The 17,942-nt window shown below is 35.4% G+C and overlaps 1 protein-coding gene across 22 annotated transcripts in view; it reads right to left on the bottom strand.

Annotated features, from left to right (window-relative positions):
* The window catches only part of Rims2 (regulating synaptic membrane exocytosis 2), a 575,440-nt gene that overhangs the window by 459,494 nt on the left and 98,004 nt on the right, over nt 1-17,942 (bottom strand). The window lies entirely within an intron of this gene.

Here is a 17,942-nt window from a genome sequence, read left to right on the forward strand (position 1 = left end):
GCCAAGGAACTGAACAGACACTTCTCAGAAGAGGATATATAATCAATCAACAAATATATGAAAAAATGTTCAACATTTCTAGCAATTAGATAAATGCAAATTAAAACTACTCTAAGATTTCATCTCACTCCAGTCAGAATGGCAGCTATTAAGAATACAAACAAAAATAAGTGTTGGCGAGGATGTGGGGGAAAAGGCACACTCATACATTGGCTGGTGGAACTGAAAATTAGTTCTGCCAATATGTGAAGCAGTAGGGAGATTCCTTGGAAAACTGGGAATGGAACCACCATTTGAATCAGCTATCTCACTCCTTGATCTACACACAAAAGACTTAAAAACAGCATACTACAGGGACACAGCCACATCAATGTTTATAGCAGCACAATTTACAATAGCCAAACTGTGGAACCAACCTAGATGCCCTTCAGTAGATGAATGGATAAAGAAAATGTGGTATATAAACACAATGGAATATTACTCAGCATCAAAAGAGAATAAAATCATGGCACTTGCAAGTAAATGGATGAAGTTGGAGAATATAATGCTAGTGAAGTAAGCCAATCCCCCAAAACCAAATGCCAAATGTTTTCTCTGATATAAGGATGTTGATTCATAATGGGAATTGGGGGGGGGGCAATTCTGCTGTCATATATAACAAATTAGAATAAATTTTAGAAAGAAATTTAAAAAACCATGCAAAATTTAAAAAATAAGACAGATGAGAAAGGGTTAGTAAACAATAAGAACAGAAGATCCAAGAGGTAACCTATATATGAAATTGGAGTCCCAGAGAAAAAAGAGAAAACAATAGAAGAAATATCTGAAGGAATAATAGCCAAGGATTTTCCAAAACTAATGAAAATAACACCAAATTAGATATAAGAACTCGGAGAATTCCCTGTAGAACAAATATCAAGTAGACACACACACATACACAATGCAGGACACTTCATAGTCAAACTGCCAAAAAAAGAGAAAATGTTGAAAGCAGCTAGAGAAAATATACATTATGTACAGAAAACCAACAATAAGATTACAGATTACTCCTTAGAAACCATGCAAGCTACAAGACTTCAAAGTGTTGTCTATAAAGCATTGGCAGGAGACGGGTTTAAAAAAAAAAAAGGCTAACCCAGGATCCTATACACATTAAAATTATACTTCAAAGTGACAACATAATAAGAACTTTTAAGAAAAATATGGGCCAAAAGAATTCACTGGTATTTCCTCCATTACAAAGAACTTAAATTCGTGTGTGTGTGTGTGTGTGTGTGTGTGTGTAAAACTGGACATGGACATAGAAATAAATGCTTATGTTAACAACAAAAGGGTAAGTAGAACAGTTTTTCATTAGTTGTGTTACCCCTCCCCCAAGCCGAGGCAGCACAGCATGGAAGGACATTCTCTCCACTTGAGGAAAGGAGAGGAAAGTGGGCACGTCACTTTACCTCAAACCCCAACACTAAGCCCACCCCAACAAAACACAGTGCCAGGTAGGGTTCTGTGGTTCCAGACTCTAAGTCAGTACCCACAGATTGAGTCAACAGACCTGCACAAACACCAGCAGGATCTAACAGCCTCAGACCCTAGGCCTGTCCAGCAGACTTAGTCTCTGGACCCACCTGATAGTCAGTCTGACCCAAGAAGCCCCAGCTTCTGACCTGCCCCTGCACTAGGTCAGCTCCAAAGACTAGAGATCAAGGCTGGCCCCCAAAGTCCCAAACTCTAAGGTAGTACCCACAGACTAAGCTTCCAAGCCCACCTCAGTGACAGAACAGATGCCACAGCCTCAGACTTTACCACTCCAACAGACTTGTCTCTAAGTCTGGCCAGACTGACACCAACTGCTGTAGGTTTCCGACAGCCCAAACACCAGGGTGGCCTCTATAACCCCAGGATTCAGGACAAACCTAGCACCAGGCCAGCTCATGCAGCCCTAATCAACAGTTTGGCAATTCTTTGATCCAGTCTCCAGGCCAGCCTCTATGGGTATAGGCCTCAAACTTGCCCAGGACCAGACTAGCATCTTCAGCTCCAGACAAGTATTTGCAGATTGAGCCTCTAAACCCACTCTAGCACCAGTAAGACTCTGGTAGCCCCAGGCTCTAGGCCTGCCAGGCACACTAGGTCTCCAGCCAACACGAACACCAGGCCAACTCAAGCAGCACCAACCTCTGAATTGGCCACAGGAACCCATATCTTTGGGCTTACCCAAGCAGAAGACCAGCCCCGCCAGACTTAGGCCCAAGGTCCTCCCCAACCTGGACCAGGACAGGATCTGCAGTCCTATGTACCAGATAAGTGTCAACAGCAGGCCCACACAGGTGAAGACTATAGGCAGGTCTCTACATTGAATTCAGACCCACCCAGCACCAGACCAAGCCCTGCAGCCCCAGGTCACAATTCCACCCTAGGTTTTAGAGCAGTCTGGAGCCAGGTATTACAAGACTTCAGCCCACCACAGTGCTTCCTGCATCTCTTTCATGGTTAGAGAGACAGTTTTCTCTTGAAACTTTTCCCTAGCTGCAGTGACTCTGCCTCTGCCCTAAGGATGACAGGTAGACTGCTGGGAATACATTAGGTCACTACAAGTTCACAGGGTAGAGATTTTACTGCTGTGCTAAACCCAGCCAAGAGATAGCACACCTTGCTTCACACCAATTAAATTAGCTCAAATTTCAATGAAACTTTAATTTAAAAAAAAAAATCAGAAGAGACAAAAAATCCCAAACTAACAACCAGGTACTAAGTAGGAATAGCTGGAAGGGGGGGGAGCTTAAAGTCCCATTAATGGACTTTCATTCCCACAACAAAAACAAAGAATTAACAAAAAGGCTGTGGACACGACAATAATGAAGGGTGATCATATAGATCACTCTCGAACACTCTGACAAGAGAAGGCTGTGCCTTAAAAAGACCCACAAATTAGAGTGGAAGAGAACTCATATCCACAGGTGGATAAAATACAACATAGGAATACAAAAAAAAATACAGAATAACAAGGTAACACTATGTCTTCTAAAGTTCACAATTCACCAGCAAATGACTCCAAAGATATTTAAATTAATGAAACACCAGACAAAGAATCCCAGATAATTATTATAAAAATGATGAATGAATTTCAAGAGAACAGAAAAAAACAACTGAAAAAATTAAGAAAGTCAGTACAGGATATGAATGAGGAATTCAGTAAGGAGATATTGAAAAAGAACCAAATAGAAATCTTAGAAATGAAAGAGAAAATAAATAATATGTTCTGTTGAAAGTGTCACAAATAAAGTAGACTATGCTGAAGTCAGAATCTCAGAACTGGAAGAAAAAGTGGCTGCCCTTGAACATGCAGACAGTATTAATGAGCTGAGCATAGGGCACACACCTATAATCCCAGTGACTCAGGAGACTAAAACCAAAGGATTACAAATTCAAGGTCATTTAGTGAGATGCTGATCAACTTAGTGATACCCTGTCTCAAAATAAAAAATAAGATGGGCATAGTGATGCATGCCTGTAATCCCAACTACTTGGGAGGCTGAGGCAGGAAGATTGTTAGTTCAAACCCAGCCTCAGCAACTTATCAAGGCCCTACACAACTCAGCAAGACCCTGTCTCTATTTAAAAAAAAAAACAAACTGGGGGTGTGGCTCAGAGGTTAAGCATCCCTGCGTTCAACCCCTGGAACAAAATAAATAAACAAATAAAAATGGGCTGGTGATCTAGCTCAGCAGCATTAGGTTCAAACCCCAAAGCCCCCCAAAAAACAAGTAAACATGATTAGAATATGCAAGAACTCTGGGACAACATTAAGACACCAAATTTTTGAATCAAATAGTGTTGAGATGCAGGCTAATGACATAGGTAATCACTTCTGGGAAATAATAACAGAAAAATTTCCAAACCTTGAGAATAATGTGGACATCCAGATACAGGATATATTGCAATATGGGACATATTTAGAACCCCAAATAGACAAGATCAAAAAAGAACCTCCCCATAAGGCAATATAATTAAAATGCCTAACACAAAGAATAAGGGCAGAATTTTAAAAGCCTCAAAAGAAAAGCATCAAATCACAGAAAGCCAATCAGCATCACTTCTGATTTCTCATCATACATTCTAAAAGCCAGCAAGGCTTGGAATGATATGTTCCAAATCTCAAAGAAGATAACTGTCAATCAAGATTTCTATATCTAGCAAAGCTATTCCTCAGAATCAAAGAAAAAAAAAACATTCCAAGATAAGCAGAAACTAAAAGAATTCATGACTAGTTAAGCTGGCACTACACAAAATACTTAAAGAAATACTACACAAAGAAGACATCAAAAACACTTCCCAGAGCTCACAGACAAATCTCATTTAAAGAGCAGATAAACAAATTAGAAACAGGACCTAATTAAACATTAGAATAAATCCAAATGGAAAAGAAAACATTTATCCATAATAACATTGAATGTACATTGTCTCAACTCTCCAATTAAAAGACTTAGACTGGCAAAAAGAATTAAAAAACAAGATCCAACCATATGTCATTTACAAAAGACTCACCTTATATACAAAGTCAGCCATAGGCTGAAAGTAAAAGATAGAAATTGATATAGCATGCAAATGAAGCCCAGGAAAAAAAAAAAACGCAAGAGTAGCTACTCTTATATCAAAGCAGAGTTCAAGCCAAAATTAATCAGAAGTGACAAAGAAAGTCACTTCATTCTAGTAAAGGAAACAATTCAACCAGATGATATAATAATAATAAATATTTACATCCAAAATGTATAATGCACCTAATTACATGAAACAGACACTACTTGAATTAAAGAGTCAGACAGACCCCAATACAATAATACTGGATGATTTCAACACACCCCTCTCACCAAAAGATAAGTCACCTACACATAAATTCAGTAAAGATTCTTTGGGCCTAAAAAATATACATTAAATAGACTTAACAGACATCTATAAAATATTTCATTCTACAGCCAAATACACTTTCTTCTGAGCTGTTCATGAAACCTTCTGTATCAGACCATATTTTATGCCACAAAGCAACTTGTAGCAAACAAAACACACAAACACACAATGATATAATTTCTTGCCTCTTATCTGATCATACTGGAATGAAATTAGAAATCAACACCAAAAAAAAAACCTACAAAACTACATAAACACATGGAGATTGAACAACATACATTTGAATGATGAATGGGTGATAAAAGAAATAAGGAGAGAACTTTAAAAATTCTTAAAATCAAATGATAATAGTGATACGACATACTAGAACCTCTGGAACACTTTGAAAGTGGTTCTAAGAAAGTTTATTTCATAATCCCAGAGGCATGGGAGGCTGAAGCAGGAGGATCACAAATTCAAAGCCAGCCTCAGCAATTTAGCAAGGACCTAAGCGATTTAGTGAAACCCTGCCCAAAATTTTTTAAAATAAATAAATAAAAGGGCTGAAAATATGGCTTAGTAGTTAAGCACCCCTAGCTTCAATCTTCTCCCAGAAAAAAAGAAGAGTGGGGAGTGAAGAGCAGGAAGAGAAGGAAAAGAAGAATGTTTGTAGCTATGAGTGCCTACATAAGAAAATCAAGAAGATCCCAAATAAACTACTAATGATGTATCTCAAGGACCTTGAAAAATCAGAACAAACCAACTTCAAAACCAGATAGAAGGAAATAATTCAGATCACAGTCAAAATAAATGAAATAGAAAATTTTAAAAAAAAAACAAAGTATCAATGAAACAGAGTTGGTTCTTCAAAAAAATAAACAAGATTGACACAGCCTTCACAAAACTAACCAAAAGAGAGAAGACCCAAAATAATAAAAATTAGAAATGAAAAAGGAAAAATCACCACAGACATCACAGAATCCATATGATCATTAGGGACTATTTTTGAAAACTTAAACATCAATAAATTGGGAGAGTACAATACATATAACCTGCCAAAGCTGAATCAAGAGAACATTAAAAACTTAGACAAATGACTAGCAATGAGAGAGAAGCAGTATAAAAAGCCTTTCGACAAAGAAAACCCTGGACCAGATGGATTCTCAACTGAATTCTATCAGACCTCTACAGAAAAACTAATGTCAATGCTTCTCCAATTATTCTATGGAATACAAAGGGATGGAACACTTCCAAATTCATTCTATGAAGCCAATATCACACTCATATCAAAATCAGATACGAAAACATCAAAGAAAGAAAGCTACAGACCAAAATCCCTAATGAACTTAGATGCAAAAATCCTTAATAAAATATTAACAAATTGTATTCAACAATGTATTAAGAAAATTGTACATCATGATCAAGTTGGTTTTATCCTAGGGATGCAAGTTTGGCTCAACCTATAGAAATCAATAAACATAATTCATCACATCAATAGACTTAAAGACCTAGTTTACAGGCGAAATATACTGTATTAGTTAATTGGAGAACTCAATATCATTAAGGTTACAATTATCTTCAAATTGATCTATTAATCCAATGCCATAACCAATCAAAATCCCAGCATGGTTTTTTATAGAAATTGACCTGCCAATCCTAAAATTTATGTGAAAAAGCAAAAGTCAAAAACTATATTTTTTAAGAGAAAAAAGTTAAAGGACCCACACTGCCTGATTTCAAGATTTATACCAGCTATAATCATCTAGTCAACATGGAACTAGCAAATGATAAAGATGGGTACCAACGGAAAACAATAGAGAGTCCAGAAATAACCAAATATTTAAGTGAGAATTAATTTTTTTACACAGGTACCAAAGTAATTCAATGGAGAAATAGTCTTTTAAGTAATAGGAAACTCATGTGTAAAAACAGTGTTTGAAAAATCCATGTGTAAAAAACAAGTAAAATATAATTATCAACTCACACTTCATAGTTTATGTAAAGACTAAAAATGTATTACAGAACTAAATATAATGACTAAAACTATAAAACTTCTAGGAAAGCACAAAGATAAAAATCTTTTTGATCTTGTATTTAAACAAAGACATCTTACATAGGTTAGGCAAGGATTTGAATGTAAAGCTATGGACCAGAAAGAAGTTACCAATGGTGCTGGAACACAGTCCTTAAGAATTCATGGCATAATAGAAAAATAAAATAAAATAAAAACTCCTGGACTGTAAAAAATGGTTTTCTTAATTGAAGGGGAAAAAAAAAAAACATGCAGTGGGCCAAATTTGTCTTGTGTGTCATAGTTTGCCCACATGATATGATTTCACATAGATGACATTCTGTACAAGACAAATAAGATCAATGGCTTCTAGGGAGTATAGTAAGGAGATTAACGACAAATGGCACAAAGAACTTTTAGGGGTGAAGGAAATATTTCTTTCCTTGATTATGATGGCATATCTATAACTGTATGTTTGCCAAAACTTACCTTAAAGTGGAGAATGTTACTATAAATAAACTATATCTCAAAAAAAACTCACTTAAAAAAGGCTTCAGAGTGCTAACCTAAAGTCAGCCAATAAATTAAAAATAGAACTCCAATAAATTAAAAATAGAAGTCCTTTTATCTACTTAATTACAAAAGCATATTTCTTTTTTCCAACTACTGTCAACAAAAACTGTGCCTGTTTTAATGTACTATTTTTCCATGATGATCTCCCACCAGGTTAAATGAATATTTGTTAACAAGAGTCACTATTGGAGGCAGAAGCCCACGAAACATGAACCAGAATGGACATAATTTTAAGTTAACAATGAACGACCTCTGCATCCACACTTCTCCCACGGAAGAATCACCTTGCTGTGCATGAAAATTATATTTGTACATTTGTTCTACATTATACATTTCCACTGCATCCTTGTGGATATACTTGGTGTCTCTCAGATACCTCTTAGTAAATGGTTGAGCACTATTTGGGGGAACAAGGCAGAAAAAGGTAAATTAAAAAGAACAACACTTTGTTTTTGTTCTAAAAGCACTGGAGTGCCAGTCAAGTCACCAAAGCATACTGTAACAAAAAAACAAAAGTCCAGTTAAGTGAATTGTGCCTCAGTGACTGTTCTTCAAGAGAAGTGGAAGTACCATTTTACACATGTAGAAAAGGCCAGTCAAATTAGTAGCATAGCTAGTGATTATGTATGCCAATGTGCTAGATTAAAACAACTTAAAACCCTATTAAGTTGTGCAAAATTATTAAGCTGCGGAATGGGATCAAATTTTCCCAGTTGCAGGAAGAAAAGAGATTGGGAAACTGCAATCCAGATAGCACCTGAATACAATAGTTTGAGGTAATAGACTTTTGGAGAGATTTTTACATATTCATCCAAAAGAAAAAATCATGTGAGAATCTGCATGTAGTGATGTGCCACATAATGATACTTTAATCAAGGATAGACTGCATACACAGTGGTGGGGACATAAGATTATAATACCGCCTAAGGTATATAATAGACAATACCTTTTTGCTTTGTGTAAATACACTCTATGGTTTTTGTATAACAATGAGATCACCTACCAACACATTTTTTACAATGTATCCCCATTGTTAAATGACACATGATTGTACTGAGGCACATCCACATCTTTAACCTCAATTTTTGCACTACTTCTTTTGCCTCCTTTTTTAAAACCATCCTGTCTTTCAATCTTTAAACTCACCATAGTGCATCCTCTTACACAGTCTGCATTTTATACATGCTCTTGCCTCTACCTAGAATAAATTACTGTGCACATATCACTCACTCCTGCCCCCAGGTCCACCTTACTCTATCTTATGTTAAACTTCAGACACCCAGAATAGAATTGATCATAATCTTGGTAGCACAGATCCATAGCCTGGTTCTATTGCAGTTAACAGTATTGCATTGTGCCATTCACGTATTTCAACTTCTTATTTTTACCTCAACATTTTTATATTAAAATTTAAATAAACAAACTATAGCTAACATATATCTTGTATCAGGGAGATCGGTATTATTAGTATTATTATTCCCATTATTATTCATTATTCTACAAGTTATCTGGTTCCTGATCACATAGCTGATAAGTGGCAAAGTCAAATTCAAATTCAGTGTTAATACAGTCTTTGCTCTTCTCCACTATAGGTTTTCCATCTAGTTCATTCATTGTAATGGCTGCATAATCATGTTTTATTGTACAAATCATATTTTATTCAACCATTTCTTTATGCTAGCCCTTCAAAAGTCATTATAATATTTCTATCATGACATATTTGTAAACTCATAAATTTTTCTTTGGAGTATATACACAAGACTATAATGCACATACTCAAGTTCACTAAATACTTCTAAACTGCTCTCCCAAATAGCTTAATCCACTTAGCACACCTGCAACCAGGATATGAAGGTTTCAGTTTCCACTTGTCCTTGTGATTATTGTACAATTTTATAAATTTTTTCAGCTTTAATATATGTTAACTGATGCCCCCTTTTGTCAGTTCATATTTTTTTTACTTTTAATGAAATTCAGTCATTTGGACTGCAACTCCTATGAATCGCTTATTCATATCCTTAACCCAATACTTTGTATTGAGTTTCCACATTTTTCTTTCTGATTTGCAGGAGTATCCTATATATCCTATATGTCAATCTTTTATAAACTCTTTCAACATAGCAGATTATCTTCTCCCAGTCTGCCAACTGTTCATTTTATAAATGGTGTCCTTTGTTAAACAGAAATCTTCAATTTTGAGATAGTCAACACATCAATTTCTCCCTTTATCATTTGTGACATCAGTACTAGCTATTTTTTTTTTAAAAAAAGTACTTACTTACCCCTAAGCTAGTCACAAATAATTCTATAGCTTCTTCTAATAGCTTTATAATTTGCCTCTCAGTAAGCTTTTAATCGATCTGAAGTTTATTTTTATGCATGATGTGATACAGGGATTTAATTTCACTCTTCTCTATATAGAGATTCTATTTTCCCAGCATCATTTATTTAAATAATTCAACCTTTCTTGCACTGAATCGTGATATTTCTATCGTATACTAAGTTCCTGCATGAAGATAGCTCCGTTTTGTGGATTGTGCATTCTACTTCATAGGCATTTGTGTTTGTTCCAACTCAAAACAACACTCATCACAACCAAACTCCAAATACAATGAAAGGTCCAACAGATCTTAAGAAAAAGTTGAATGTATAACTTTCCAGTAATGTAGCTCAGAAGTCAAAGTTTTCTGTTAAGGGCCAGGTAGTAGGTATTTTAGGCCTATGGGCTATATTAGTCTGTCACAATTAATCAACTCTGCCACTGGGGATGTAAGGGCACTCGTAGACAACACGCAAATAAATGAGTTTGACTCTATTCCAACAAAATTTTTTTACAAAACCAGACAGCAGGTAGGACTTTAGCCATAGGCCATATTTTGCAGATCTCTGGTGTAGATAAAAGAGACAAAGATGTGTCCATATATTTAATCTAAAACTTTTATTTACAAAGAAACATTAAGACATATACAATGATATATGAATTTATTTAGAAGTACTGCTTTTTCAGCTTTCTTACCTCATAAAGCTTTCTTAACCTAATTTTTCATTATATCTTCTATATTAATGTCTCCATCACCACTAGAGCAACTCACTGAATTTCATATTTTCCAAACCAAATTTTCTGTAATTATCACTCACTTATGAATTCTGTGAGATAATGAAATCTTTTAAAATCATGTTTACTGTTGTTCCTGCAAACTTTATCCCCAAGCACACAATTTTGTTATCATTGTTCCACGGGTGTACTTTCATGATCTCCACAAACTAAATGCATTGTATTTGTTTGTTGGAATTTCAGACACTTGCCATTATGAGATCATACCCTGCAACTTTCTAGGTTGCTATTTCTTTTCAGAAAAGAAACTGAGCACTACTCAATCAATAGATTTATAGGATTCCAAAAAGAGCAAATTCTCACCAAGTGGAATGGCACATACCTATAATCCCAGCAATTCAGGAGGCTAAGGCAGGAGGATCACAAGTTCAAGGCCAGCCTTGGCAACTTAGGGAGGCCCTAAACAACTTTGTGAGACTATATCTCAAAATAAAAAATAAAAAGGACTAGAGATGCAGCTCAGTGGTAAAGAGTCCCTGAGTTAAAAACCCAGTACTAAAAAATAAATAAATAAATGTTTTTTTAAAAAGCTACTTCTTTATATTAGAGGGATGACTTCAGGGGAATAAAATCCAAATAGCTCAGGACATATAATACTTTGACTTTATAATTTGTTGTGATACATCTCATAAAATATGTCTCTCTCTTTGTTCTTCTTTGTAGAAACTTTTACTATATATAAATCTTTTTTCTTCCATATGCATATTATTTTACCTAACTTCCTTGAAAACCAAAGAAAGATTTTTATTGAAAATACAACATATTCATAGACTACTCAATAAGTCCATTGGTAGATCTGTATTTCAAATTAATGTGCTTCCTTTGTAATTGCGTCTATTTACCTTTTATATTTTAAGAAGGCATCTATAGGCTTCACAGGAATGTCAAAGGAATACACAGAAAAACAGATTAAGGACCTCTGCAAGGTATTTCCATATTCTATATATAGTTTCAGAAAAAAAGAAAAAGCTGGTTTCCCAACAATTTCATAAAACTGCATAACTACAACACTTTCTACTTTTCACTCCCATACTCTTCATTATTCTCATTGTACTTCAGTATCACCTCCTTGGGAAGATACTCCTTACCATCTCTGATTAGGTCAAATCCCTCCATTAAATATTTTCAAAGCATCATTGTATACTGCATTCATCAGAGCTAAACTTTTTCATGTATGTGACTACCCAATTATGTCTAACTCTGTAATTAGAAAATATAATTCATTAAGATTACTGTGTGTTTCTTCTCCCAATTTTATCCTAGTGACTAGTTTAATACAGGGCCCATAGCCAAAGTCTCAATAAATATTTACTAAGTGTTGGAATTAATGATGAATAATGTATTGTGTGTACTATTTAATAGGTAATGGAACAAAACTATAAAATTGAATATTATTCAGTTCCTGTCATCAGTAAAATAAGATAGATATGGACATGTATAAATATTAGACAATTATAACACAAGTCAATTGAAACATACAGTGAATAAATATATAAGAAAAAGTGCACTAGAGCACAAAGAAAAGAGGCATTAATTGAGAATGTCATCAGCATAACTTAATAAGGGAGGGACAATTTTTAGTTTTTCCATATCTTGTCCTTGAAGGATAGGCAAAATTTTGATAGGCATCAAATTAGTAATAAATTTTAGCCTCAAGTATTTCATATGCAAGCATAAATGCAGATAAAAATTCAGGAAGCTGAACATATTCTCATTTAGAATAAGATATGCATAAGGGAAAAAGGAAAATACAATATAAGAAGGTAGAAAGGCAGCTTGGGGAAGAAATTCCATGCCAAAGATTATTTCTCGTATTATCTGATACCTGACTTAGTTTTTTTTACATTATAAGTTAGAGAAATTAGTAATGTATCACTGAGAAATATTACAAAACTATCCCAAATAAATCAGAAGTTTCATTGCTTTTAGAGCAACAATACAACTCAAAAAACATTTTTGTAGTATTGTACAAAACAAATAACCACATTAAAAGGTTACATAAATGTCATTAGTTCTCTTTAATACATATCTTTGAATAAATGGCTTTGCTTCCCTGTTTTATTATGTCATCATAATTAATATCCAAAAGGCAATGAAGTTGAGGTAAATTTCATCTTAAAAGAAATAGACAATCACTGGATAGTTAATTTTTGGAACAGAAATTATTATTATTCCATTCACAATATGAAATAACCCTGATGTTAGAGGTTGAGATTTTAAAAACTAAAAATACACTTATAGTATATTATTGGAATTAGAGAATGATTCACCCTCAATATATAGATATCACTTCCTGACTCCAAGAGGAAATGGTATATCATCACTTCTCTGAAATTTGCTTCTTGAAGAAAATTATTTAACAAACTCAATTCTAAATTTTTTAAAAGGTGATGATAAGTAGAAAATTCATTTTGAGTTCATTCTTATGATTCTACTTTCAACTGCTTTCTACCTAATCAAAATAAAATACTTCCTTGAAGAAGACATTATGGAGTAAAACACTTTTATACACTGCTGCCTAGATAAAAGACCATGCACTCTTAATCTTTAAAAAAATTATATATGTGTATGAGTATATATATATATAAATATATATACACACACACATATACAGAGAGAGAGAGAAAGCATCACAGTGTTTACATGTTTTATAATTTGTGTGAACTTAATTACACTTCATCTCAGTTAATGGTTAGCTGTAAACCTTGAATTATCTCATGATACACACAGAGATGTCACTTCTCTGTGGTGTTCTGTTTGAAATCCCTTTTCTCTTTTTCTAGGCCAGATAAAGAGGCACCAAAACATCAAAAGGTAAGGCATGATCAACAAATAATACATATAGCATTATCAATTAAGAAACTGGGGCTATAGAGACTACATTTTGTATAATTCCACTTGTGTAAATTCTAAATAAAAACAGGCAAAACAATTATTCTACATAGAAAATAACATGCTAGATAGAAGTCAAAATGTAAGTTACTCTTAGGAAAAGAAGGTAGTACTCTTAGGAAAGAAGCATGAGGACATCCTAGAGGAGTAATAACATTTGGATTCTTGATCTTGGTGCTAATTTTCTGGTATATTCACTATACAACAATTCAATGAATTACAAACTTTTGGTTTATGTACTTTTCATTAAAAACATTATGTTTTCATAAAAACTATACTTAGCAAGAAGCATTTTTCTTCTTTTAAATTTTTTTCTAAAAAGCATTTGTGAACAAGAAATCTGTCATTATTTGTTAATTTATTTTATGTTGCCTTGAGCCACTAGGAATTTAAGGTGGTTCTAAGGTAACAGATGCAGTCAATTCTAGATTATTCAAATTGAAGTATTGAAGTTGGAAACATCTATGTGCAGGAACTGCCTTCACCACTTCGTGACTCCATATCAGCTTCTTTGACTAATCAAGCACCAATAAGAAGTGCATAGCTTACATGAAAAGCCTTTTTTGCATATTATCCTCAATCTTCAGAAAAGGTAGAAATAAGAAGTAGAATTCTAAAATTAAAATTAAATTGATAATATTCTCAAAAGCCCTTCAATTTCTATTGTGGTTATTTTTCAAAACAATAAGATCAACCCTTCTAGGGATTCATCTGCTCTCAATCTTATGAATTCATAACAGGTTTCCCCATGTATTTCAAATTTTCACCACTGACTCTAGACTCTGGTCTATTGCAAACTAATATAAGTAATTACAGCAAAGGAAATCACTGTGATTCATTGTCTTATCATCAATAGATACAAGCAGTCTTTTTAAAAAACATCCTTATAAGCAACTCTCTATAACCTAAACTCTTCTGAAGAAATATGAAAGAAAAATTGCCCTGGACTCTTGATAGGTCAGACTACAATAAGTCATGTAAACAATTAGCACTTCAATAAAAGCTTCAAAAGGTTGATTCTCAGATTCACATTTCACAACTAAAATGAAACCTTTTCTCTGGGCTGTTGCAAATAAGTCCATCTAGAAACCCTAAAATGGAGTTTTCAGAATCCTCCAAAAGAACATGAACATGATCTTTGGAAGAAACAGCTAACCAATGACTCTTAGAAAAAGCCTCCACCCAAGAACAAAAGAGGATTGATTTTTTTGAAATCTCTGCTCCTCCTTTTTAAGATTCTTTGGTTAAGTGTAAATTTTTTTTACTATTGTACATCAGCATCTGTGTTGATTTTTTGTCCCTGTTACAAATATCTGAGAAAAACAACTTATAGGAGGAAAGACTTAGTTTGGCTCATAGTTTCAGTCCATGGCCAGCTGGCTCCATTGCTTTGGACCTGAGTAAGGCAGAACATCATAGCAAAAAGGTGTGGTGGAAGAAGGCTGTTCATACCATGGCAGCCAGGAAACAGAGAGACGGAGAGAGAGAGAAGGAGAAAGAGAGAAGTGTCAAGGACAAAAAACCCTTCCAGGGAATGCCCCAAGTACATACTTCCTCCAACCATGCCCCACCACCTAGTTTCCACTACCACCCAGTTGTCCTTTAGGTATCAATGGGTTAATCCACTGATAAGGTTGGTGCCTCCATAATCCAATCACTTCTCAAAGCCTCACCTCTGAATATGTTGGATTTGGGACCAAGTCCCGAACACATAAGACTTTGAGGAGCATTCCATATCCAAACCATAACATTGCACTTCTGGACCCCAAAGCCTCATGCCCATCTCACAATGCAAAATGCACTGAGTCTATCACCTAGAGTCCCAATAGTCTTAATGGTTCCAGCATTGCTCAAAAGTCCAAGTCCAAAGTCTCCAGAGACTCAAGGCAAACTCTTAGCTGTGAGCCCCTACGGAAAAAAAAATCAAAAAACAAGTTACATATTTCCAACATAAAATGGCACATTCCAAAAAAAGGGGGAATAGGAGAATGCAAAGAACGGACAGGATCAAATCAAAATGAAAACCCAGCAGGGCAAACATTAAATCCACATTCAGCATCCAGGGGACATGGTGGCAAGATGTGGGCCCCAATGGACTGGTACAGGACCTGCCCAACGGCCTAGCCAGTTGCAGCCCACGAGGCGTCTCTCTTGGCTAGCTCTGCTCTCTACCTTCAGCTTTCCTCAGTAGATGTTCCACATTCCTATCTCTTATTTCTTGATGTCTCCATTGCAACTTTGGCTTCACTCTCACAGCTTAATGAATTGCCCTTTTAGGAGCTGCCTGTAAGAATTCTGACCCTGACACAAATTACCTGGCCTGCCAGGCCTTTCTTTAACATCCTGGTGGAAACCTCCATGACCTTATAACTCCTGCAAAACCACCATGTGGATGACACCAAGGTCTGCTGCCAGCAGAGCAGTAATGCAGCCCACTTGTACCACTGCTGCAGTGGCTTCTGAGTGCCTGGACAGGTGAGCACAGTGAAACAAATACTGGAGAGAAAACTGCCTAGGTGGTCACATCTAAGCAGAGTGCCCCAGCATACTTTTCTCAAAGCAAAGTCTTTCAAATGAGTTTTCAATTTTATATCCTTTAGCCTGAGATGGATAATATCTTGCTGATTCCTGAGATGCCTTCAAGATATCTTTCCTATTATCTAGGTACAAAACACTTCCTTTCTCCTTCCCTCCCTCTCCCCAATCCACCGGCCTTGCCTTTTTTCTTTTTCTTTTTCTTTTCTTTTTTTTTCTTTTGAGGCAGGGTCTCACCAAGTTGCCCAAACTGATCTCAAACTTGTAATATTCCTGCCTCTGTCTCAAGTTGCTAGAATTACAGGCATGTGCCACAATGCCCAGCTTCCTTTCTTTTTAATGGCATAACTTCTTCAGCAACTACACCTTCCTTAGCCCCAATTTTATACTCCTTTTTCTGGACAAACTGAAAGGTTTTTCAATCTTTCTGCTCTGCTTTTTGCTGCTGATTATGGCCATAAACTTGGCTAAAAGCCACCAGCAATACCAAGGCCAGTGCTTTAACGTTGTACTGTCTTGAAATTTCCTCCAACAGATTAACTAATCCATTACCTTTAAATTTAGCCTCATACAAAGGACATGGACAAAATGTAGGTCAGTTCTTTGCCAGAATGTAATACGTGTAGCCTCTAGTCCAATTCCCAATTATCCTCATTCCCATCTGAAATTTCATACGAACAGTCTTTACTCTCTACATTCCTGTTGGCATTCTGATCTTCTAAACTCACATCAGAATGATGTATTAAGCTCTACTTGCAATATTCTAAGTTTTCTCTGTCCTGCATTTCCAAACTTTTCCAAACTCCTCTCACAAACCAGTTCCAAAGGTTTCTGAACCACAGATCAGGTATAGTCACAACAATGACCCCACTTCTCATACTAATTTTCCATATTACTTATCTTTCCATCAGTGTGACAAATACCTGAGAAAAATTATTTAGAGGAGAAAAGATTGATTTTTGGCTCACGATTTCAGAGGTTTCAGTCCACAGTTAGCTGGTTCCATTGCTTTGGGCCTGAGGTGAGGCAGAACATCATAGTAGAAGGATATAATGGAAGAAAGCTGATCAACTCATGGCAACCAGGAAGCAGAGAGGGAGGAAAAGACCAGGGACAAGAAAAACCTTTGCAGGGCATGGTCTCAGTGACTAACTTATTCCAACTAGAACCCACTGCCTACAGTATCCACCACCTCTTAGTAGTCCATTCAACTATGAATGGATTAATTCACTAATAAGGTCAGAGCCCTCAAGATTCAAACACCTCCCAAAAGCCCCACCTCTGAAAACTGTTGCATTGGGGACAAAGCTTTCAACATGTGAGACTTTGGGGAACATTCCAGACCTAAGCCATAACAGCATCCCTAGTGATAAACCAAAAGTTTCTTAGTATGCTTTCATATATTTTCACCATAATTGCTCTTAATCTTCTGTAGTTTTTCTTTGGCACCAAAGAGAAGGCAAAAATCTACCTGTAATCTCACTGATAAAAATAACTATACCTTGAAACACTGCAAATGGCAAATTTCTTTCCCAAGGACACTTCTATATTTGAATTATCTTCATGTTATTAACCCTAACCTTTCATCCTTAAAAAATTAGGCTTTGATCCTAATCATTAAAGCATTTCATTAAAGCATTTTAGTAGAACCAACAATGCCAACAGTGGGAACTAATATTAGAGTTATTCTTGTTGCAAAAGGTATTTCTCAGGCAAATCTCAACTTTGGGCATTATGAAATTTTCACCTAAGGAAATAAATGAGAATCAAATATAAGCTAACTATAGTGGATATTACTACTGCTCATTATATAAGAGGTTGCCTGTATTCCTGAGAACATGGGAAGACATTCTAGACTTCCTTGCACTTAGTTAAGAGCATTATGACAAGTCTGGGTCAATAGGGTATAAGCAAAAATGACCTGTTACTTTT

Source organism: Marmota flaviventris, chromosome 15, assembly GCF_047511675.1.
Source record: "Marmota flaviventris isolate mMarFla1 chromosome 15, mMarFla1.hap1, whole genome shotgun sequence".
NCBI classification, from domain to species: Eukaryota; Metazoa; Chordata; class Mammalia; order Rodentia; family Sciuridae; genus Marmota; species Marmota flaviventris.